Here is a 25,000-nt window from a genome sequence, read left to right on the forward strand (position 1 = left end):
GAAATACCATGAACTCAACCCCTAATATTATCTTTCTAGTCGCATTAATTGCTACTCCTCCGGTCTCACCCTTCGGCCCTTTCACTAAGCTGTCGCTCATCGGATAGTGTCGAGGCTACGAAAGATCCACCCCTAACGGGAGAGCTATCTCCGTCGTTGTCACTCGGCCCTATCGGTCGATCCTTTCTCCTTTCTTTCCCTCTGGCATTCGTTCATTAAAAGTTTTATCAGCCATGAACAACACTAACTAATATAATAACTACGTTTTGACGAGGGGTGAAAGAGCTGAGCCGAACAGGCGAAGGGTAGCTCAGATAGCTGAGACGAAGTCGAAGAGGCGAAGAGGTGAGACGAAGTCGAATTGGCGAAAGAGCTGAGCTTTCATAATAATAAGAAAGCGAAGTGGCGAAAGAGCTGACGCCGAACAGGCTTTGGGGCTAAAGAGCTAAGCTTTAATAATAATAAGAAAGCGAAGAGGCGAAAGAGTTGACGCCGATAGGAAAGAGTTAATTGCCCACGACTGTTGCTGGGGCGAAAGAGCTGAGCAAAAAGAAGAAAGCAAAGAGCTGACGCCGATAGTAGAAGGGGCGAAGAGGTGAGCCAATAGGCGAAGGGAGAAGAGGTGATACGATAGTAGAAGGGGTAGATCTAAATACGTCGTTTATCCAGTCACGTAAAGATTAGTTGACCAAAGAAGACATCCTTAGGTGATCAAACTTATATGTAGTTGACCGAAGTTTAAATTTTGATTTGTAACGAACATTTATAATTGACTTTAAACAATCATGGGTTTTGATTATTGGTCAAAAGGGGCCAATGTATATTCGTTGAGCTGATTTCTTTTCGTAAAAATTCTATGTATTTCATCTTTAGAAAGAAATAATCATTCACAATTCAAAATACACGCTTTTAAACATCTCTTGTAATTTGCAACGAAATCTTATGATCACTACTTTGTTATCTAATAAAAAAATAATAAATTTAGGATGAAGATTAATGACGAATAATTTTCATCTCTAATTAATAATAAAAATTATAATAAAATATTATTTCATTACTAATTGGCGATAACTTTTACGATAAAAATAATTTAGTTGCAGAATTAGTAATATATAAATTTTATCGTTAAAATCATTGTGAAAATTATTTTTATCATAAAAATTATCGCATATTTGTGATAAATTAATTTTTTTGTTGTCAATTTACGATAAATAAAACATTTGTTGTCAATTTGGCTATGAAAAAATAATTCATAGTGAATTTGGCAACGAAAGATCTAATAATTCATCGTAAATATATGATAAAATATTAATTCATCGTAAATATGCGATAAAATATTAATTCATCGCCCATTTAAATTGACGATAAAAATTAATTTTGAAGCTAAACTGGTGACGAAAACCTAATTCATCGTCAAATTGGCGACAAATACCCTTTTCGACGTGAATTTGGCAACGAATCCTAATTCGTTGCCAAATTTAGGGCATTAAGCCCTAAATCTTCAATTTGTGTTTTCTCTTCTTTCCCACTTTCACGTCGATCTCTCAATGCCATCGTTGCCCTCTCCGCTCGTCAGCTGTCAGTTCTCTCCAACGAGCTAGCATGCGACAACTCATTGGTACTCCCCCCCTCTCCTTTCCCCTCTCCACCCCTTCGCCCGTTGAGATGATCACCAATCTCGACTTGCACGGTGACGGCGGTTGGCAGCCGCGCCCTTGGGCTGGTGGCCACAGGCCAATGGCCACCAGCTAGCCTAGGACTAGTGGTTGCAAGGTGGTGGCCGCGACAACCGGCCTTGGGCTGGTGGCCGCGACAACCGGCCTTGGGCTGGTGGTCGGCTGGCAACAAGCCTAGGGCTAATGGCTGCTGGTAGCCGGCTTTAGGGCGGTGGCCACGGGTCGGTGATTGCAGGCCACTAGTTGTTGGCAACAACTTGCCAGCCACGGGCCGGTGGCCGTGAGGCCGCTGTCTAGTGGCTGCGAGGTTGTTGTCTAGTGGCCACAAAGCCGCTTGTTGGTGGTCGCGTGGCTGCTGGTCACGAGGCCCGCGCTGGTCGCAAGCCTCACGCTAGGCGCAAGCCCTGCACGAGGCAAACTCCTCTTTGGTCGCAAGCTCGCCACCCACTGCGTGCTTGCCCGACCACAAGCTTGGCTGGCCGTGAGCTTTGCTGGCTGCAAGCTCATCCCTGGATGCGAGCTCTACTAGCTCCAAACTGATTAAGCTCTAGGTAGCTGGGCCACTTACAACCATGTTCAGATGCACATACATTCTTGGCCAGTGTCTGGACACACTTTAAGGCTTCTATTTTTTATTTATTTAGTTTACTAAAAGTATTTATTTGTGCATCTTATATTTAATTGTTGACTTTGTAATATTATTTGCGCAGGTCTCTATTTTACGTGGACTTAAAGTAATTGGAGAGATATTCATCTTTGTTCACATGCTTTAGGTATATTTACAACAATAGTTATTTATTGATAGTGTATTTTGTTTAGTTATGACAGTGGTTACTTTAATATTAGTTATTGTTATTCAATTTAATAGGAATTAATTATGTTTCTGTTATTGATGAGGTCTATACTAGCTTTTATTTATAGTATATCAAAGTTAATATTTTAATATTTTTAAATTTAGAAATAGAAAAAATACAAAAAGAAAGAAGTTGGATGTATAAAATGAACTTACTTGAACGTAGGGGTTTAACTGATGAGTTTATTATTGGGTTGGAATAATTTTGAATTTTACTTTTAGTAATGTTGAGTTTATAGATTGAGATAAGATAAGATGTCTGTGTAGAAAATGTCACAATAGTAAAATTTTACTGTCACGTCCCGAGAGACGACCGTCAAAAATTTTCGACAACATCTCCCCTGTAACAATTCAATTTCCCTGAATATATTTTAACAGAAGGGCCTACACAGCCGCTCATATATATATAACTGCTAAACAACTACAGTATGAAAGCCCACATGGCCATAACAACACATACAACTCAGCATCAACTACAAACACCACTACATCAACAAAAAATCGACTATGATTATACAACAAAAACTCAACGTATACCAAAATCTACAATAATGCAGCGGAAACATAATGATAACATCCACGATGAAATCCATATAACGAATACAAGTCAAAATCCAAATCTATACAAGGTAAAAACCACACAATCGAAATCCTCCTCCAGCGGTGAGATGGGGGCAGTCCGACAGAACTCCAAGCTTCAAGCAACATCCTTATCCACTACCTGAGGAGACAAAAAACCCGAGGGTCTGGGTGGGGAGTATAAAAATATTCAATGGGTACTAGAATAAAAGTGCATAACATAACAAGGTATCAAAGGAAACATGAGCATAGATATCAAAGTATACAGTCTCAGTAGGATATTTATTGATCAAGGTTAAACAAATAAGATATGCAACAAACATATATCAATCAAGTGTCACAACCATAATCATATAACAGCGAGTACATAAACTTTAAATGCAGTAAACAGCAACAAATGCATGCATGGTCACTATCTGCACTCGCCACCCCCAGTCACCCAACTTGTGCAATAAACTAGGGCGCACGACAGGACAACTGCACACCCTTCAACAACTGACCACTATACGTGAGTGGGGAGCGGAGAAAATATCACCATCTGCCGTCAACATCCCCAGACACCCAACCTGTGCAGTGAACTAAGATTCATGGCGGGAATCACCCGCTCCACAACAGACCACTACATGCGAGGGGGAGGTGTAGTCTTCAAGAGAGCTATCTAGCTAGTCCTAGTAGCACCCAACCTATGTAGTGCTATAATGCTCTCACCCAACCTGTGCAGTGAGAGTTAACAACAACATATTGTGCTATGATGCACAGTTCAACAGATAACTACTACAACATCAAGATATGCGCAACATCAATCATGATAAGTCAACATAGATAAACAACAATTAAGGAGACTGTATTGAAGATAAACAAATCATATCAAGGCCAACGGTAAGTGTCAAGCAACGAATCAAGCGATGATTATAATAAGAATAGCAACAGGATAATTATGTACTACGAAAGAAAGACCTGTGTTGACCAAGCACAAAAGTACCCACCTGATATGTCAAATCGTCGAATAAGAACCCCTCCGTATAACAGGATCTACAAATCAAGGTCTTGTAATTTAAAATAAATAATATTCACTAACTACAATTATCAATTTAATTCTATTAACAACAGTCATGATACGTTATATCATTATCAACCCTACTTAACTAAACCTATTTCAATTAACCTAATCAATTTAAATCCATTAACCCTACTATTAACCGGATCTAATGTTAACCTTCATCTTTTCCAATGAATCAAATTAAACTGATTAAATCAATTATTAACTAAATATTAATACTTTAACCGACTCATTAATTATCTAATTAATTTAATTGTTTAACTATAAGCAAACTTTAATCTAATTTACTCAATTAAACTCAAGTTAGTTTAAACTGGGTCAACTAGGATCAACACAAGCCAATCCAATAGATCCAAAAGTTTAGCACTAACTTACCCAATTAAATCAAATTATACAACTCGGTTAATTTAATTTAAGCTAACCTCATTCCAAATTAATTCCAATCCTCCCTTAATCAATTAGATCCAAGTTAACCCTAATTAAGTCTTGATTACCACTCCAAGATCCAAAAGCCCTAACTTATCACTGCGCCCGATCCCCTTTTCTTCTTCCCTTCGTGATTTTTCTTTCCTCTGCGCTGCACCACTGATCCCTCCGGCGATTCCTTCCTCTCCGAACCCTCCGGCGACTGTAACGGTGGCGAACCCGCGTTAGGCGAGGCTGCTTGATGGTAAGATCTGTATTTTCTTTATTTTTTCTGTTGTTTCTTCTCTTGGGGGGCTGGAAAATCGTGGCGTGAAGGTGGCCGGCCGGCGTCGGCCCGTTGGCCGACCGATGGCGTGGCGGCGGCCCGTTGGCAGGCTGTTGCAAAGGATGATGAGCGCGCGCAGGGTGCTGGGGCTGGCCGGCCGGCCGCGCTGTGGTGGGGTGTTGGCCGGCCGACCGGCCGCTGGTGGGGTGTTGGCCGTCCGGCCGGCCGGCCAATGGTGTGTGCTGGCCGGCCGGTGGTGGAGTACAGTGCTGGCCGACATCAATTTTAGGGTTTAGGGTGAGGTTTAGCTAGGTTAGGTTAGGGTTAGGGTTAGACTTTGTGTTTAGGGTTAGGATTAGTGGTTAGGGTTAGGATTTAGGGTTAGAGTTAGGGTTAGTGATTAGGGTTAGGGTTTAGGGTTAGGGTTTAGGGTTAGGGTTAGTGTTAGGGGTTAGGGTTAGTGAGTGTTGGGGTTAGTGTTTAGGGTGAGGGTTATGTTTATTTTTAGGGTTAGGGTTTAGGTTAGTTTTTAGATCGAGTTAGGGGTTTAGGATTAGTTGTTTGTTAATGTTTGTGTATCTTATTTTAATTTCAATATATTTTAATTAATTATCTTTGTTATATAATATAAGATTGTAAATTTGTTTGTGCAGGTCCTACTTTGAGGTGCATTTCACGTATTTCGGCTACGGATACTCGTGCTTTCACCTATTGTAGGTATAATTTTGTTATTGTTAAAAGAAATTACCATGATTGCCTTATATATCTTATGGTTGTTAATGAAGTTATGGTAGGTTTTATATGTTATAGTTTTGTTTATTAATTTAATAAATTGAAAACAGGAAAAATACAGAATGAAAGGGGTTGGATGTATAGAAAGAACAAACCTAACCGTAAAGGTTTAACTGATGAGTATATTGTTGGAATGGAACAATTTTTAGAATTTGCTTCTACTCATGTTGAATTTATGGATGGAGAAAAGATAAGATGTCCTTGTAGAAAATGCCACAATGGTAAATTTTTACAATGTGACAAAGTTCGCGAACATCTGTGTAGATTTGGTTTTACTCCGAATTATTATAATTGGACATGCCATGGTGAACCATTTATACCTGACGAGGAATATTATGGACAAAATATACAAGTGTCAGTTAGTGGTGATCAAAGTGCTTATAATCAATTCAATCCATATCAGAGTGTTGGAGGTCATAATTTATTTTATGATCCGAGTTTTGCAAGTTCTAGTTGTCCTCCAACAGATGAACAAAATTTTTCTGCTTATACATCACCATTGGAGGGGGTACAAGAATAAAATATTTATGAGAATTTAAATAATCAGGCATATCAGCAATTTCAAGAAATGCTAAGTGTTGCAGATGAACCTTTGTGGGCTGGTTGTGACACTCACACTAAATTATCTCTCACTGCAAGATTATTGAATGTTAAGGCAGAGTATAATGTGTCTGAAGATTGTTTTAATGATTTTGTTCAAGTTATGGGAGAGGCACTTCCGCGTGATCACAACTTGCCTACTGATTTTTATAGTATGAAAAAACTTGTGAAAGACTTAGGTCTTCCGGTGGAAAGGATTGATGCTTGTAGAGATGGTTGTATGATATACTGGGGAGAAGATCAAGATGCAGATGTTTGCCCCTCCAACAGAGAAGCAACAACCCTGGCCGTGCCTCAGATTCACGGCCGTGCGCCCCTCCAGCAGCAGCCAGGACATGGCCGTACCTCACAGGCACGGCCGTGTCTCCAATCCAGTGCCATGCCAAGACATGGTCGTGCCTCCTAGGCACGGCCGTGTCTCATTACCAAAGCTGTGTCTGCCCTTGGCCGTGCCTCACAGGCACGGTCGTGCCTCTTCCACAGAGCCAGGACTGCACATGGCCATGCCTCCCAGGCGTGGCCGTGTCTACCAAACAGAGGAACGGCTGCACATGGCCGGCCGTGTCGCGGGGGCGTGCCTGGGCCTATAAATACATCCTTATGCACTTTTTGAAGGTATCTTGGGCTATTCTCCAAACCCTAGATCTTGGCTTAGGGGAAGGTGCCTCCCCACTCTTGGGGAGGCCCTACACTTCATCTCCATCGATCCATCCTATACCGGAGCAAGAAGATCTTCAAGGGATGCCCATGCTTCAAAGAAAATTCTGTAATCAAGCTAGGTACAAGAGAATCAATAAGCCTCAACAACGACGTAAAGCATACAGTCAGCTATTTTATTTGCCTTTGACTCCTAGGTTACAAAGACTCTATGCATCAGAAGTCACTGCTGAACACATGACTTGGCATGCAAATCATCAAACAGAAGATGGTCTAATGTGTCATCCATCAGATGCAGAGGCATGGAAAAATTTTGATAGAACATATCCTGAATTTGCGAAGGAAATTTAGAATATAAGATTGGGTCTATGTGCTGATGGATTTGCTCCATTTGGTAAATCAGGAAGAAATTATTCTTGTTGGCCAGTTATATTAACTCCGTATAATCTGCCACCTGGGATGTGTATGAAAACACCGTATATGTTTTTAACATTGGTTGTGCCTGGCCCTCAAAATTTGAAAAAGTTAATTGATGTTTATATGCAACCACTGATTGCAGAGCTGAAACAATTATGGAATGATGGTTTTCCTACATATGATATTCATACTAATCAGATGTTTGTAATGAAGGCTGCACTGCTTTGGACGATAAATGACTTTCCGGCTTATGACATGTTATCAGGATGGAGTACCGCAGGAATTTTAGGATGCCCAATATGTATGGAGAGATCAAAATCATTCAGATTGAAACATGGAAGGAAGGCGAGTTATTTTGATTGTCATAGATAATTTTTACCACCAAATCATAAATTCAGAAGGAATAAAGATGAATTCACTAAAAATAGAGTTGAAAGAACACCTCCACCATTGAGATTAACAGGTCAACAACTTTTTTACAGAGTCCATAACTTTCCTTCTGTTATTGAAGATCCACATGGTACTACTTATGAATATGGGAGCACACATAAATGGACTAAACGGAGTATATTTTGGGATTTACCGTACTGGTACAGTCATTTGCTACATCATAATCTAGATGTAATGCATATTGAGAAAAATATTTTTGATAATCTGATAAATACAGTCATGGATATCCCCGAAAAAATAAAAGACAATTTGAATGCAAGAAAAGATATGCGACTCATTTGTAAAAGACCAGTCTTGATGTCGATGAAAATAGTAGGGGGCCAAAGCCAAAGGTAATTTATACATTAAATAGAGAGCAGAGACGTATTGTTTGTGAATGACTAAAATCTTTGAAATTTTCAGATGGTTATGTCTCTAATATTGGAAGATGTGTTGATTTGAAAGAATGCAAATTAATTGGTTTGAAAAGTCATGACTGTCATATATTTATGGAAAGACTTATTCCTATTGCATTTAAGGAACTTTTACCAAATTTTGTCTGGGCTGCAATTTCGGAGTTAAGCATTTTCCTTCACGATCTTTGCTCAACAGTTTTGAGACATTCACACATGGAGACTTTAGAGAAAAATATTCCAATCATTTTGTGCAATTTAGAAAGGGTTTTTCCACCGTCATTTTTTGACTCCATGGAACATCTTTTAATTCATTTGTCATATGAGGCCAAAGTTGGAGGTCCTGTCCATTATCGATGGATGTATCCATTTGAAAGGTACATTTTTGAATTTTGATTAATGGATAAATATTTATTTATCTTAATTATTATATATTTTTGGTTTCTAATATGATTTCTTATATGATAAGCAGATTTCTATATCATTTGAAGAGAAAAGTTAAAAATAAAGCACATGTTGAAGCCTCTATTGTTAATGCATATATCGTAGAGGAAGTAACAACTTTTGCATCATATTATTTTGAGCCTCACGTTAAAAGCAAAAGACAGAGACCAGGAAGAAATGATGAAGGTCCTATTGATCCAAATTTAAACTCATTTTTAATTTTTAACTATCTTGGTCGACCAAGTGGACAATGTAAGCAGAGATATTTAACTGGTCAAGAATGGCGTGCAGCTCAGACATATATTTTACTGAATTGTCCAGAAGTCACGCCATATTTCGAGTGAGTATATATTTTATATTTTTTTAATTTCTTATATTTTGGCTATTTTGTGACTGTCATTTAATTTTTTTGAAGGATTTTTCAACACTTATATTCTGAAATGTCGGCACAAGACTTTGATCGATTTTGTGATGAAGAATTTGCACCGTGGTTCAAATCATATGTAAGTAGTAGTCAATCTAACTTGTACTATCATTTATACATATGCAAATTTTTAAACATATTTTTTTGATTTTAGGTTCATGATAATCAAGCTCACCTTGAGCAGGAATTTCTATTTCATCTTTCTTGGGGTCCAAAAGCATTGGTACGCACTTGGCCAGCATATTTCATAAATGGATATATTTTTCATACTCAAGAATATGGAATGGGAAAAAGTACAATGAATAGTGGGGTATGTGTTCAGTCATCAGAATAATGATAGAGGCAGTGCAAGCAATGATTTTTATGGTTTGCTGGATGAAATTATAGAGGTAGAATACCCCTGGACCAGAAATGCGAGTTATTTTGTTTATGTGTCGCTGGTTTGACCCTGTCAGAGGAATGAAGGTGCATCCACACTACAATTTGGTTGAAATAAATCATAAGAGATTTTATAAAAGATATGAACCATTTGTGTTGGCACAACAAGCTATTCAGGTATTCTATGCTTCGTATCCTAGTTTGAGACGTGACAAAAATGATTGGTGGGTTGTTTGTAAAACTAAAGCACGGACAAAAATTGAGGAACGTTGGGAAGACATTGCATATCAACAAGAGGAAGTTAGAAACACATTTGAGACTGAAGAACATATTATTTCAACATTACGAGATCCCAACGGAATTGTAATAAATGTGGATGCAAGTGAAATTAATGATAATGAAGACGACGACAACGACGAGGACGACGACGATGACGACGACGACGACGACGACGACGACGATGATAATGACAATGAAAATGAGGACTTTGATTTTATATAAAAAATGAGATCTTTTATAAATGGTAAGAAAATTTTTATGAGTAATTTAGTTTTATTCTGCATATTTATATAACTTGTTGCTTATTTACTTGTTTATACACTGTCGTATTAATAAATATTTTTAATTAACTGTTGATGCACTGTATTTTTTCTTATATGTTATTACAGGTGATATTATTTGCATATTCTATTTTACACCTGTCTTATCTCGTACGTAGCACATCATGGTGGTAAGTTTTTTCATAATCCTATTAATGTAATAATATTTATTATTTTATCTTATAACAATTTTGTTTGACAGTTTCGCAGAGGTGGGCATAGACGGAGTACTCCTGCTGGCTCAGTCTCCTTCTGCACCTGGCCAGTCTCCTTCAGCAACTGGCCAGTCTCCTTCAGCACCTGTCAGTCTCCTTCACCACCTACTGCTGCAGGACCTTCGCATGCACCTTCGCCACCACAGTCGTCGCCGTTACAGTCTCCAGACCCTTCTCCCAGACAGTCCGCTACAGAGATACAGAAGCCTCGGGAGGTTATAGTCCCTCAGGGCGATTCGTAAGTATCTATCATTTTTTTTATATTCAGATTTTATTTTTTTTAGGTTACTAATTAATGTTTGTTTGAAATTTTTATATAGATTCCAAAATTCGGTATCAATTATTCGTGAAATTAATAAAATCATGAATAACCATTGGGGAGGGGCTTCTTTGACTTACACTAGCACTCCAAGACCCACAAAAGATTTATGGTGGAATGAATTTAAGGTATATATTTTCTTAATTTAATTGATATATCAAATAAATTTGAATATATCTAATTTTTGTTATTTTTTTATTTTAGCGAGCATTTACTTGGGATCCATCAGAAGAAATGGAAATAAAGTGGATTTTTTTAAAAAAAATGTGGGGATCATATTCGACATACTCTAAATCATGCCAAGACCAGAAGCAAAAAACCACCGTGCATCATCGATGAAAACTGGACGAAGATCCTCGCTTTTTCTGTTTGGCAAACCGAGGAAAGTAAACAAAGAAGTCACCAGAACAAAGCAAATCAAACATTTAATTCTGGTGACTAGCATCTGCGTTTGGTTCTGAGTCGACTCCAGTGCCGAGTCGACTCAAAACCCGATCTGAGTCGACCCAGGTTTGACCAGAGTTGACTTTGAGCTTGACTTTGGGCTTGCTTCACCTCTGCTTTTCCCTCTTGCTTCCAGCTCCTGGTTCCTGCAAGACAAGCATACAAGTAGGCAAATACAACAACCTAAAGTCTTACCTAGTGGGTCTAACTTCAGATTTCTACTGAAATCTTGGGTTAGCCTAACCCACTCCATTCTGGAGAATTCATGCCAACCAAGTCCTCCAGACTTGTTGGACTTGTGCTCGGCTCCTTCTGCCCCTGAGTCGACTCCAGCAAGCCCTGAGTCGACTCCAGCTTATGTGGTGGATAAATCTTCATTCTAGACGTTATCCCTTGCCTGGGTCGACTCAAATGGGCTTCTGGGTCGACTCTAGCCCTTGGAGTTGACTCAAGACCGAATCTGGGTCGACTTTTTTGTAGATCTCTGAGAGGGCTTCGAAACGCATTCAAGTTTGCCTCGTTCTGAGTTCCGAGTCAAAAGTTATGGCCTTTTGAAGTTCAACCTGCATTATGGTTCCTGAAAAATAAGCATGCATACAAAGAAGCAAACCTAACTTTACCTTGTGAGTCTAACTTCAGATTTCTCCCGAAATCCTAGGTTAGTCTGACGCCTCCTGTTCCACTCTGGGAACGCGTCCTTACCCACTCCACTCAGGAGAATTTATGCCAACCAAGTCCTCCAGACTTGTTGGACTTGTGCTCGGCTCTGTCGTTGCCCCCCAGGACTTGAACGCAACTGATCCTCCTGATCAGTCCATTCTTCTACTGCAACTTGATCCTCCTGACCAAGTCCAGTTCTTCTGCAGCTTGGTCCTCCTGACCAAGTCCAGACTTCTGCCTGGTGCACTTTGACTCTGCCAAGACTTCTGCCTGATCCTCCAAATCAAGACTTTCCTTTGCCTAGCCTACAGCTTGGACTTTCCCTTGCCCAGCTTCACTCACCAGGACTTCCACTACATATGCGGGAGGCTCCATCAACATCGACGAACACACACGCAGATTAGTATATTTCTTATAAACACTATATTATTAATTAAATTTAAATTATTAGTATATTTCTAACAATATTTTTTTAGGCTAAGGAGATGGGGAAGGAGCCACTATTTATTGAGACATTTACCCGCACTTTCCAAAAAAAGATAAGACTTGGAGTGGGGACAGAGCTAGAGCTATGAAGGTTTAAATTTTAATATTTAACTTAAATGAATTTTAATAGTTATGTATCTTCTCTAACTTATTAAATATATTTATATTTCAATACAGGAGAAATATGATGAGCTCGAGCTAGCACAGAGAAGTTCAAGTGCTAGTGAAAATGCTGATGGATCTGAGCCCTCCGTTGGAAATGACATGAGTATCTGGTTGGAGGCGAGTGGAGGATCAAAGGGGGGAGGATATTGGGAATGAGTTCTCTGAGCAGAACTCATCGAGTTCCTGCCACCTCTTCTTCCACCCAACCAGCAATGAGGGCACAAATAGACAGCCTAACTGAAGAAGTCTCTCATTTAAAAGGAATAATTTTGCAAAGAGATGAAGAAATGAGAGAAATGCGCAGACAACAGGATTTGATTATGCACCATCTTCAGTTAGGCTCCGCTCCGAGTCAGCTTCCTCATGTTCCCGGTGATGACGGTGACGACGACCATTCATCATAGCCTAGTTGTGTATCAATATAATTTTTTTCACAAATAGTATAGCTTTTACTTTTTTTCTATTTGTAACTTTTTTATTTTTTACTGATTAATATTGTTATTTTATTTCGAACAGGGTTGATGAAACCAAGGATGGCGAAGAGGTAAATTTTTACATATTATATTTTATTTGTACAAAATAATGTTCTAATATTTCTATTTTCTGATGTAGGAAAAGAAAAAGAAATTACGATGAAGAAGCGAGTGATGCAGAAAGTATTACCCGAGGCCGATGCCGTGGACGGTGATACTTTTTTTTCTGGTCATTTGGATACTTTCTTATGGATGTTATGTTTGTTTGATACATTTGGGAGTTATGTTTATTATGGATGTTATGTTTGATACATTTGGAGTTTCTGTTACATTTGGAGTTTGATACTTTTTTATTAATGTTATGATGTGTTTTTTGTATAATTTGATCATTAGGATGTGTTTATATGGATGTAAGTAGGATGTGTTTAATTTTGGAGTTTGATACTTTCTTATTAATGTTATAATGTATTTTTTGTATTTGATCATTGGATGTGTTTATATATGGATGTGAGTAGGATGTGTTTAATATGTGAGTAGGATTGTGTTTGTGGATGAATGTGATGTGTTTATTTTGGTGTTTGTGGATGAATGTGATGTTGAGAAATTTATTGTAAACAGGATTCAGATTTTGAAGAAACAGATTGAATCTGTGAATTTTTTTTCATTTGCGATGAATTTTGTGACGAATAGTAGTTTCGTCGCAAATATATCAAAATAATACTGTTGTATCGTAATATTGGCGATGAAACAGGTTTTTCGTCGCCAATTTGGCGACGAAAACAAGTTTTCATCGCAAATTTGTGATGAAAAACCTGTTTGCATTGTAAATTGGGACGAAATAGATTTCGTCGCCAAATTTGCGACGAAAACGTTGTTTCATCGTACATTAGCGACGAAACAGAAATTTCGTCACAAATTACCGACGAAAACCTTGTTTCGTCGCCAATTTACGACGAAAACCTTATTTTCGTCGCCAATTTACGACGAAAACTTAGATTTCGTCGCCAAATTGGCGATGAAAAACCTGATTTCGTCGCCAATTTGGTGACGAAAACACTGATTCGTCGCCAATTTTGCCTAGACATCTCGGTTTAATTACCCATCCACGTTGGCGACGAAATTGGTTTTTCGTCCCAAAATTTGGCGACGAAATAATATTTTCGTATCAAAATTGGCGACGAAAAACCATTTGCATCTCCAAATTTTGGGACAAAAAGTAAGTTTCGTCGCAAATATTTACGATGAATTTGGTGACGAATTAAAATTTCGTTGCAATATTTGCAACGAATTTTTAATTTTTCGTCGCCACACGTTGCGACGGGCTTTTGGCAACAAAAAAAATTTCGTTGCCAAATTTATCGCAAAACTATTTTGCGACGAAAAATTTTTATTTTTTCATCGCAAAATTCATCGCAAAAGAGCTGTATTTTTGTAGTGCTGAGATATGATTCATTATTCAAATTTTCACTAACTCCTGGTACTTGTGTCTTCTCCAACAGTGATGCATAAGCATAAGGAGTAAACATTTGTTCAACCATTGGAGGAAAACTAAAACTTGGACCACTCGATTCAGCAAAGAAATTCTGACTGTAATATCAGTTACCATCCTCTGATATGGATTAAATTGATGATAATAACTCTGATCCCCCATGCCTGAGTATTGTATGTTTTGTCTATAATCTTCATCAGATATGAACGGTTCACCATGAGATTTAGAGCGATAGATCAAAAGGCCCGATGAATTGGGAAGTATTATTATGTACATGGTGTGTTGTTGATTATAGAAGGAAACTGTGTCCTATGATCTAGGCTGATGATGTCCCCTTGAGGAGCTCATAAAGGATTATCATGTAAACCCTGCAGGTGGACTCAGATCCGCATGATAACAAAGGATGAGTGGTACTACTCTCGGAATCAGAAGTTAATTAAATTCGAGTTGTCAGTAACTCATTTAATTAACGGACATACGATATCTTAAGCACAGGAAGATTAATGTACTTATAGTAAGAAGGAGCCCATACTATAATATGGGATTGGTGCGGTAGTGCAATAATAACTCTCTAGTGGAATGAGTTATTATTGATGGGCTTGAAGTTGGGTGTTCAGGAAGAACACAGGAAGCCCAAGTCCATCAGGAGGCCAAAACCAATTATTCTCTAGGTCTCTGCTGTAGCCTTTGGATAAAACCTTGTATCCACCTAAGAAAATTGTATAAAATTTCGGATAGGAAATTTTAAGAATTTCTAAAATATTTTTTCGGAGAAAAATTTTGTTAAGAAATTTCAATTAAAATTTTTGTTACAAAATTATTAATTTTCTTCCAGCAGAGAAAATTAATTATGATTTTTCTAATCAAATCTGGATGAGATTTGATTTGATTAGAATCAAATCTGGATGAGATTTGATTTGATTAGAATCATAATTTTATCTCTTCCGCAGACAAAATTGGTTATGATTTTTCTAATCAAATCTGGATAAGAAGATTTGATTTAATTATAATCATATCAAATTTTGTGAGATGACATAACTATATAAAAGGGGGTTTAGGGGAGGCAAAAGAACACACAACAAAAGGTTTCTCCTCCCCTCTAGGGTCGGCCAAGGAGAATCAAAGTAAATTTTTTTTGCCTTCCGCCGCCCACCCTCCTTCTTCTCTTCTCTTCTTTTGTGGCCGGCAATCCAAGCCCTCCCTTCCTTTAGGGCCGGTGGCCAACAACAAGAAGGAGGAGAAGAGAAAACTAGAAGGAAGAAGAGCTTGCTTCATTGCTTGCATTCTTGCCATCGGAGAGAAGAGACTTGGTGGAATCATCTCGAAGGATCGTTGTCCACACAACGTTCGAGAAGAGGAGAGGATATACAGCAGAAGATCGAGAGGTCTTCAACTCCTTCCAGACATCCCGTTAAGAAGAGGTATAATTTAATGTTTTCGCTATAATTAAATTATTCCTTTTATCTCGGATCCTGTAAACCAAACACAAGAGCCCAATGATCTAAATGCGTTGATCAAACCTTGGTTTGATTAACTATGAGGGCAACTTGAAATCGTTTCCAAAAAATTTTTGTTCTGCAAAAATTCACCGGAACGGTTTTTCAAGACTTTCCCATCAATAATTATCAAGCTCACATTGAGAAAAAAATTGGTATTCCATCTTTCATGGGGTCCAAAAGAAATGGTTTGAATTTAACCAACATATTTCATAAATAGATATAATTTTCATACTTAGGAATATAAAATGGAAAAGACTACAATGAATAGTAGGGTTTGTGTTCAATCATTCAATGATAGAGCTACAAGCAACGATTTGTATGTGTTATTGGATGAAATTATAGAGATAGAATACCTTGGCACAGAAATATGAGTTATTTTATTTGTGTCATTGGTTTGACCCTGTAAGAGGGATGAAGTTGTATCTATGGTATAATTTAGTTGAAATAAATCATAAGAAATTGTATAAGTGATATGAACTATTTGTGTTGGCACAACAAGTAATTCAATTTCTGCAAAATTGAATTAAGTATCTATGTTTCATATCCTAGTTTGAAATGTGATAAAATTTTTTGGTGGGATGTTTGTTACAACTTGGGAGATGGCTGTCCAAAAAATTTCAGCAGCATCTCCCCTGTAACAATCCAACTTTTCATGATACATGATGATGTAGAAGGCCCACACGGCCAATACTATTACAATACATGAATAAACTGCTAACTACAATATTAAAGGCCAACATGACCACAACCTCACATTCAACACCATGCATATACTAATACATAACTACGAAAATCGTAAAACACTATGATAATACTCACAACCAAAAACGCTAAAACTCCACAATCTATAAAAAAAAACAAAAATACCGCAATGAAAATCTACTAGGTTCAAGTCCACACCAAGTTGAACATAAGTTCAAACCACCGACCAACACAATACAACACAATACAAGACACTATGAAATAAAATGACAAATAGTCCACAATGAATAAAAATGAATATAACTCAAAAAGAACAAAGACACCGCGACTTCTCCTGCTGTAAGATAGGGAAGTCTGGCAGATCTTCAAGCTTCAAGTGACATCATTACTTGCTACTTGGGAAGAAAACAAAGAAACCCCCAAGGTCTGGGTGGTGAGTGTACAATACTCAGTGGATATAAACAAGAAAGTGCACAACAAATCAACATATAAGAGGACAACAGGATAGCATACGAAATCAATAAACTACGTACAACAACAAATAGCATGCAATTTGATCACAATTATATATCAGCATGTAATAGCCACAGTCATGTAACAACCAGTGCAATGATCATGAATGCAGAGATAACTACCAATAAATGCATGCACATGTGAAATGCATGGTCACTATCTGCACTCGCCATCCCCAGACACTCACCTAGTGCAGTGTATACCCAGTGCAGTGTACAAGGATTTTAGGATGTCCAATATGTACGGAGAGATCAAAATCAATCAGATTGAAACATGAGAAGAAGCCGAGTTATTTTGATTGTCATATTCAAATCAATTCAACTCATTATGTATATCAGTCGATTGATTTAGGTCAAAATTAAATAGAAGTAAATCAATTCAACTGATCAGGATAATCAGTCGACTGATCAGATTTGACTGATTAGCAGGCCAATCGATTGATATTTAAAAATTGATAAAATCAATCAGATTTTAGAAGGTTCAGAAGTCATTATTTGATCGTTGACCAAATGAATCGACTAGTAGAGAATATTAGTCGATTGATAGGTAAAAATCAACCTTAGCATCAACTGTATAAGTAGGATTTCACTTGAAGAAGAAGAAGCTAGTTCTTGGGAGTTTGAGGATGATGTGCTGCTACATTTTCATACCAACAAGAGGCTATTCCAAGCAACAAAAATCATCCATAGCAAGATCTCATTTGTAAAGATGTTTTTGCTTTTATTTGTATTTATATTCCTATTTATTATTGTATTATTGTGTTCTTGTTAGAATAAACTTGTGAGAGGCTTTTTCACCTTTGGAAGGTATCCGAAAATGAGGAGTTCATAGTGGAGGTAGACAGCTTGGAGTATACCCTTGGATTAGCGGCCTCAAGGAGGCGGATACCAAGTAAAATCTCAGAGTTGTGCATATGAAGTCATGTTTGAATCAAGATTCTTACTGCGCATTCAAACGATGAGCATAAGATCAAGACGAGAAGCGATCGGAGCTATTCACCCCCCTCTAGCTCGCATGGGTCCTAATATATTACAATTAGGTTAGATTAGATTAGCAATATTTTACTTAGTGTTCTAGTTAATTCCTTTTCAATTGTAGTTTACCTAGTTTAAATTAGAATAGGATGTTTTCATTTATTAGTCTTAGCATCGAATCCAATAACGAATCCTCATTTTCAACATTAAAAATTCAAACCTCCATTTACAAATAACTGAATCTTAAGATTATCATTCCCACAATATTCCTTGAGACACTACAAGAATAATAGGATTTACCAATGAAAATAGTGATGAAAATTTATTAACTTTCGTCATTAGAGTAACGATGGAATATCTCTCTCTAAAAATCCATCGTCGGTGTCGGGCCTGACTTGGGGGAGCTCACTGACATTTGCCTGACCTGGGCGAGCTTGTCGGTGTTGGGCTTGGCCTGGGTGAGCTTTTCAGCCTCAGGCCCGGCCTTATCAAGCTCACCGACATCAGACCCAGCCTGGTCGAGCTCACCAGCATTCAACCCAGCCTAGTTGAGCTCGCAGGCCATGGGCCTGGCCTAGGCGAGCTCGTCGACCTCGAGCCCGGCCTGGGCAAGATCATCGGTGTCGAGCTTGGCCTGGCTGACCTCGTCGGTCGGTAGCTTGGTTGGCTGCAAGAATTAAATTTGGCCAAGGTAGCTTGGCCGGCTTGCGACTACAATCTGGGAGTGTGGTGGCTGGCTGCAAGCTGAGATAGTCACGACCGGCAGTTTGGTCGGTCAGAAGCAAAGACCAGGCCAGGGTGAGCTTGACGGTCGCAAGTTGATACCCGACCTCGGCCCTACTGGCTAGCAGCTTGGTTGGCCGCGATCAGAGGCCCGACCTTAACCCTGCTAGCTAGTAGTTTGGTTGGTCTCGATCTGAGGCCTAGGCTTAGCCCCTTCCATGAGCTTGGTTGGCGGTTTGGTCAGTCACGATTTGAGGCCCGACCTCAACCTTGTCTGTGTGGTTAGCTCGGGCTAGAAGCGAAGGCGGTAGACCTCCACGAGCATGGCTAACTATGAACAGATCTGACTGCAAGCTTGGCCCCCACTGCGAGCTCGACACTGGCCTGACCGCGAGTTAAGTCTGCCGCGAGGATCCATTGTTTTGGTTTCTGTTTGAGGTTTACATATTGTTTAGGTCTTAAATTGTATCTTGATTTTTGATATCATATATTTTTTGTGCTACAGGTGGTTGTTGGGATTGGAGTTCATAATTTTGAGATTTTTATTAGACACACAAGTAAGCTTTTTCTCAACTTAGTAGTAAGTTTAAATGATTTTGTTATTTCTTATATAGTAGTAATTTTAATGCATGGACTATTTGTAAATCAAATGGAAGTAATAACAAATATATAAGGACAAACCAGTAGAAAGTGACAAACATGATATTTTTTAAAATATCATTTTACTTATTAGCTATCAATAGGGTTAATATTAACTATGATTTATTGGACTTACAAATTGAACACAAATAGGATAACATTAACCTTGTAAAAAAATATCGTGTAAGTTCTAATGATTTAATTAAACTTTATATAGCTTAATCGCTTGGTAGCTTGGCCGTTCGATAGCTTGGTCGGTCACGATCTTACAGTCGATGCCTTGGCTAACTGCATGATTAAGGTTCAAACTTAAAGTTAATGTTTAGTTTAAGTTTAAATGTTATTGATAGTATTAAGTCTAAGCACTTAAGAATAAATTTAAACTATCTGTGTGTTTAGTTTTACATATATAATCTCAATGAAAATTTATTATTATAGGGTGTTACAATGTATATGAATAAAATTTGGATGTACAATAGATTAGAAAATAAATTTATCTAATATGAATATTATATTGGAGTTGAAAAGTTTGTGAACTTTGCTAAGAATCATCCAAAATGCATGAATGGTACAAAGTTACATTGTCCATGTAATCATTACAAATGTAGAAATAAAATTTTTAATGATGAGGATACCGTGAAAGTACATATATATAGAAATGATTTTGTTCCAAATTACTACAATTGGTACTGTCACGAAGAGCCTTATTTGCTTCATCCAATTGAAACTTCAGTTGCTTCTTTATCTAGCACAACTACTCTAGGGGAATCATCATCTAATGAGAATGTGATACAATTAATGGTTTATAACGTGATGAATGTAGTTGATTATTCCAATGTAGATGAAATATCAACACCTGAAGTTCAACGACTATATGACATGTTAAAGGTTAGTGACAGAGAAGTGTGGGGAGGTATTCCATCTAGTCATTCCCAACTATCAACTATTGTAAGGTTATTGAACATCAAGGCAGATCATTATTCATCAGAATGATGTTACAATGATATTTGTCAATTGACGTTAGAGTTGCTCCCTGCTGATCACCTAATGATTAATAATTTCTATAGTACAAAGAAATTGGTGAGGGGTATAAGTTTGCCTGAATATTGATTGTTGTATAAATAATTATATGATATTTTAGAATGAAAATAGTGAACTGGTTGAATGCAGAATTTGTACTCATCCTCATTATAAACATCATAGTCACATACTAGGAAAGAAAAAGAAAAATATTGCATGGAAGGTTATGTATTACTTCCCATTAACTGGTAGACTTTAACATTTGTATGCATTTACCATGATAGCTTGCCACATGAGATGGCATCATGAGCATGTGCACGAAGGAGGTATAATATGTTATCCTTGTGACTCTTTTGCATGAAAATATCATGATACAACATTTCCCTTCTTTGCAATGGAACCACGTAATGTGAGACTAGGACTTTCCGTAAATAGATTTCAATCATTTGGTCAGTCAGGACAGTAAAATTTATCTTGGCCAATTATATTAACATCATATAATTTACCGACATGGATGTGCATGAAAGATGAATTATGTTTCTTACTGTGCTTATTCTAGGTCCAATGAATTCAAAATAGAAGATAGATATTTGCTTGCGACATCTGATTGCCTAGTTGAATGAATTATGGAATGTAGGATAAGAGACTTATGGTGTTTCAAGTAAAATCAATTCTACCTTTCATGTTGCCTTATTATGGACGATTAGTGACTTTCTAACATACTCAATATTATCGGGATGAAACACGGCTGGTAAGTTGGCATGCCCACATTGCAAGACCGAGCTTGATGCATTTTTAAGATATCTTGGTTTGATAATTACCAAAACTTTTTACTAGTTGAACACCCTTTCAGGCGAAATAAGAAAAATTTCATAAAAAATATTATAAACACTTCTACCAACAATCAAGTCAAGTGTAAAAATCATTGACCAAATAGATAGCTATAGATTCCTACCAGTATATGAGCCTAATCTGATGAGATAAATAAATACATTGTTAGACTGTGCAAATGTGGTTGGAAGAAAAGAAGCATTTTTTGGAATCTGCAATATTGGAAGTATTTATTCATTCGACATAATTTAAATGTGATGCATGTCAAAAAAAATTTCGATGATAATACTATGATGAATGTTCCTAGAAGAACTAAAGAAACCATAAAATCATGTGAGGAATTAAAAGAACTAGTTAGCATACCTGAGTTACATTAGAATGAAGCAATAAATCAATTTCTAAAGGCTAACTTGTTATATATTAGACAAAGAAGATAAGCAAGTTTTATGTAGTTGGTTGAAACAAATTAAATTTCCTGATGAGTATGCTTCCAATATGGCCCGATGTATGGATATGAATAAGTTAAAAATATTTGGAATGAAGAGTTATGACTGTCATATGTTCATGCAAAGACTTATTCCAATAGCTTTCCATGACCTACTACATTATAATGTTTGTCAAGCACTTATAGAATTGAGTCTATTTCTTAGAGATTTAATAACGAGGTGTATTATGACGGCTGATATGCTTCGGCAAGAAATTGGCATTTCTATCATATTATGTAAGTTTGAGTGTATATTCCCACTAAATTTTTTTGATTCAATGGAACATCTACCCGTTCACCTACCTTACAAGGCACAACTAGCTGGTCTTGTACAGTATAGATGGATCTATCCATTTGAATAATTTTTAAGAATTAAAGAATAATATTTGTAACAAAGTAAGTGTTGAGGGGTTAATATTAATATTTATTTGGTTGAAGAAGCAACTTCTTTCTACTTATATTATTTTGCTGATAATGTCAAAATCAGACATCGCAAGTATCCTTGAAATTTTAATGATACTCAGCCGATCGTCCCAAGGATGCTTTCTATTTTTAAGTTTCTTGGTAAGCCAATTGGTGCATCTATTTTAAGATGGTTAAATCAACAAGAATATCATGCTGCAAGAACATACATACTCATGAATTGTGATGAGGTCAACTCCTATATAAGGTGAGTTGATTGATATAATCAAACACTATCCCTTTTTGTTTGTTTGGTACCCCTTCCATCGTTAAATTTACCTTTCATCCATCACAGCTTCAACGAACAACAACTATAAATACAAAATCCATCAATCAATGCAACTAAGGTAGAGGAAAAGTTAGAGATAAAATTTGCATTGTGATTTCAATCAAATCTATGCAAGTTAGAAAATAAATAATTTTTCATACATCAGTATCAAATTGCAACCTAATTTATATCATACTTACTATTGTAGATGAACGATCATAGAATATCAAATGTGAAAGATGAAAGGATAATCAATCTTGCATCTTAACCCCTCCATAAGATATAAGTGTACTCTAATTACTATGTTAATAGCTTCAAATTCTGTGTGGCACAACGGGATTTACATAAACTAATCTTTAATTCTGATGTTTACGTAAAAGGATTTATCAACAACAATAATTTAGAGTTTAATTATTACAAGAGACTTGAAGAAATCATCGAGGTTGAATATCCGGTCTTACCCATAAAATGATGTGTGTTATTCAAATGTACTCTTGGTATGATCTGACTCCAAGAACAGGTACTAGAATACAATCAAATTATAATTTAGTTGAGGTTAATGCAGACAAAAGGTTTAACAAGTTTGAATCTTTCATTTTTGCAATTCAACTAGGTTAGGCTTTCTATCTTGAATACTCGACAAAGATAAGAAAAGTTAGTGAATGGTTAGCAATTTGTTGAACGAAGGCTAGCTCAACCATAGAAATATCGAACTCCATCATGGCCCAACACCATGATGTATTTCAAAATAAGAAATAGAGATACATTTAGTGGATTCCTAGATTCAATCAACATCTGTCTTACTTGTAGATGTTAATATACCTTATCAGGTTAATGCGGACAAAAGGTTCAACAAGTTTGAACCGTTCATTTTTGCAATTCAACTAGGTTAGGCTTTCTATCTTGAATACTCGACGAAGACAAGAAAAGTTAGTAAATGGTTAGCAGTTTATTGAACGAAGGCTAGCTCGACCATAGAAATATCAAACTCCATCATGGCCCAACACCATGATGTATTTCAAAATAAAGAACTAGAGATATATTTAGTAGATTCCTAGATTCAATCAACATCTGTCTTACTTGTAAATGTTAATATACCTTATTAGGAGATAGATGATGGAGATGTCCAGCAATGAGAATCTTGTTGAACTAACTAAGTCTAGCGAAGAGGATCCTCAAAATGTTAATGTTAATGTTAATGATTTAGATTGTAATGATAATTAAATATTAGCATTATTGTTCATTGATTCAAAATAAATTAATAATATTTGTTTTTTTACATTTAGATCTCACTAACAACTTGATTCTTATTTCGAATGTGTATGTGTTATAATGTTATTTGCATGTATAGATATGTCAGATTAGGCAACAACACTCAATGACGAGACTGTGTTGCGCATTTTGATAAGTATTGATGTTATTAGTAATTTTTAATTCATAATTTTTTTGTAACACATGCCTAATATTTATATATTTTTAAAGAAATTTTACTCCATATGGCCATCAAATGACGACGTACATATCTAGCAAATTTAAAGAAAGAGTGTACCCTCCTGATACTACATGTAGACGAGGAGATGAGAGATTTTTATTTTCAAAACTTTTTGATAAGTAATTTTTATTATCAAGAGTTTTATTTTTTATACTAATTTGCAAACTTATTATTGCAGAAAAAAATACTTGGAAGACTGGGCATGAGGAGGTATTTAAAGAAATATGGAACAATGTTTATGCCAAACTCTACAAGGATCTGCTATGTAAATGGAAAAGAACGGGAGCAAGGTCATCTTTTATACTAGATGATGTTTGGACTACATGGCAAGCCATTTGGGCTGCAGAAAGATGGCAGTTAAATTCAGCAACAGTTTAAGCCCACAGAAAAACTGAGCTAGCTGACCCTAGCATCCACAAAGCATACAACTGGATCCCGATCAATCATAGAGCATGTCATAGACTTGGTGAGTTTACAATTAATGATCCGGGAGGGTTATTGAGTGGTTACGTGGACGTCGAGTATAAGGGAGATAAGGAAAAAAAGAGTAAATATAAGTATCGGTTAATTGACAAGAACTATTCCGAAAATCCTAAGTAAACTCCCAACCTCCTACTTCGGTCTCAGAATGTTTCTACATCAAGCGCTGACCTCAGGACTTGGTCTCATCAGGACTTGGTCTCAGCACGCCTTCTGCATTAAGCGCCGACTTCAGGACTTGGTCTCGACACACTTTCTGCATCAAGCGCTGACCTCAAGACTCGGTCTCGGCACACCTTCTGCATCAAGCACTGACCTCAGGACTTGGTCTCGACACACCTTCTGCATTAAGCGTCGACCTCAGGACTTGGTCTCGGCACGCTTTCTGCATCAAGCACCGACCTCAGGACTTGGTCTCGGCACACCTTCTGCATCAAGCGTCGACCTCAGTACTTGGTCTCGGCATGCCTTCTGCATCAAGCGCCGACCTCATAACTTGGTCTCGACACGTCTTCTGCATCATGTGTCGACCTTATGACCCAGTCTTGGCATACCTCCCGCATCTTGTGCAGACCTCGGGGTGCAGTATCAATGTGTTTCCTACATCCAGGGTTAACTTCCAGCACATGATACTTATTTGAAGACATGGT

At 37.3% G+C, this 25,000-nt stretch overlaps 2 pseudogenes; both read left to right on the plus strand.

The window, feature by feature from the left end:
- The first annotated feature begins 4,942 nt into the window (after positions 1 to 4,942).
- Positions 4,943 to 9,914, plus strand: LOC141829182 (uncharacterized; annotated as a pseudogene).
- Positions 9,915 to 10,137: 223 nt separating this feature from the next.
- LOC141829183 (uncharacterized) lies at positions 10,138 to 12,705 on the plus strand (annotated as a pseudogene).
- Positions 12,706 to 25,000: the final 12,295 nt, after the last annotated feature.

This window comes from Curcuma longa, chromosome 5 (assembly GCF_044706935.1).
Source record: "Curcuma longa cultivar G26 ecotype Majalengka, Jawa Barat chromosome 5, ITB_CL_G26_1.1, whole genome shotgun sequence".
NCBI classification, from domain to species: Eukaryota; Viridiplantae; Streptophyta; class Magnoliopsida; order Zingiberales; family Zingiberaceae; genus Curcuma; species Curcuma longa.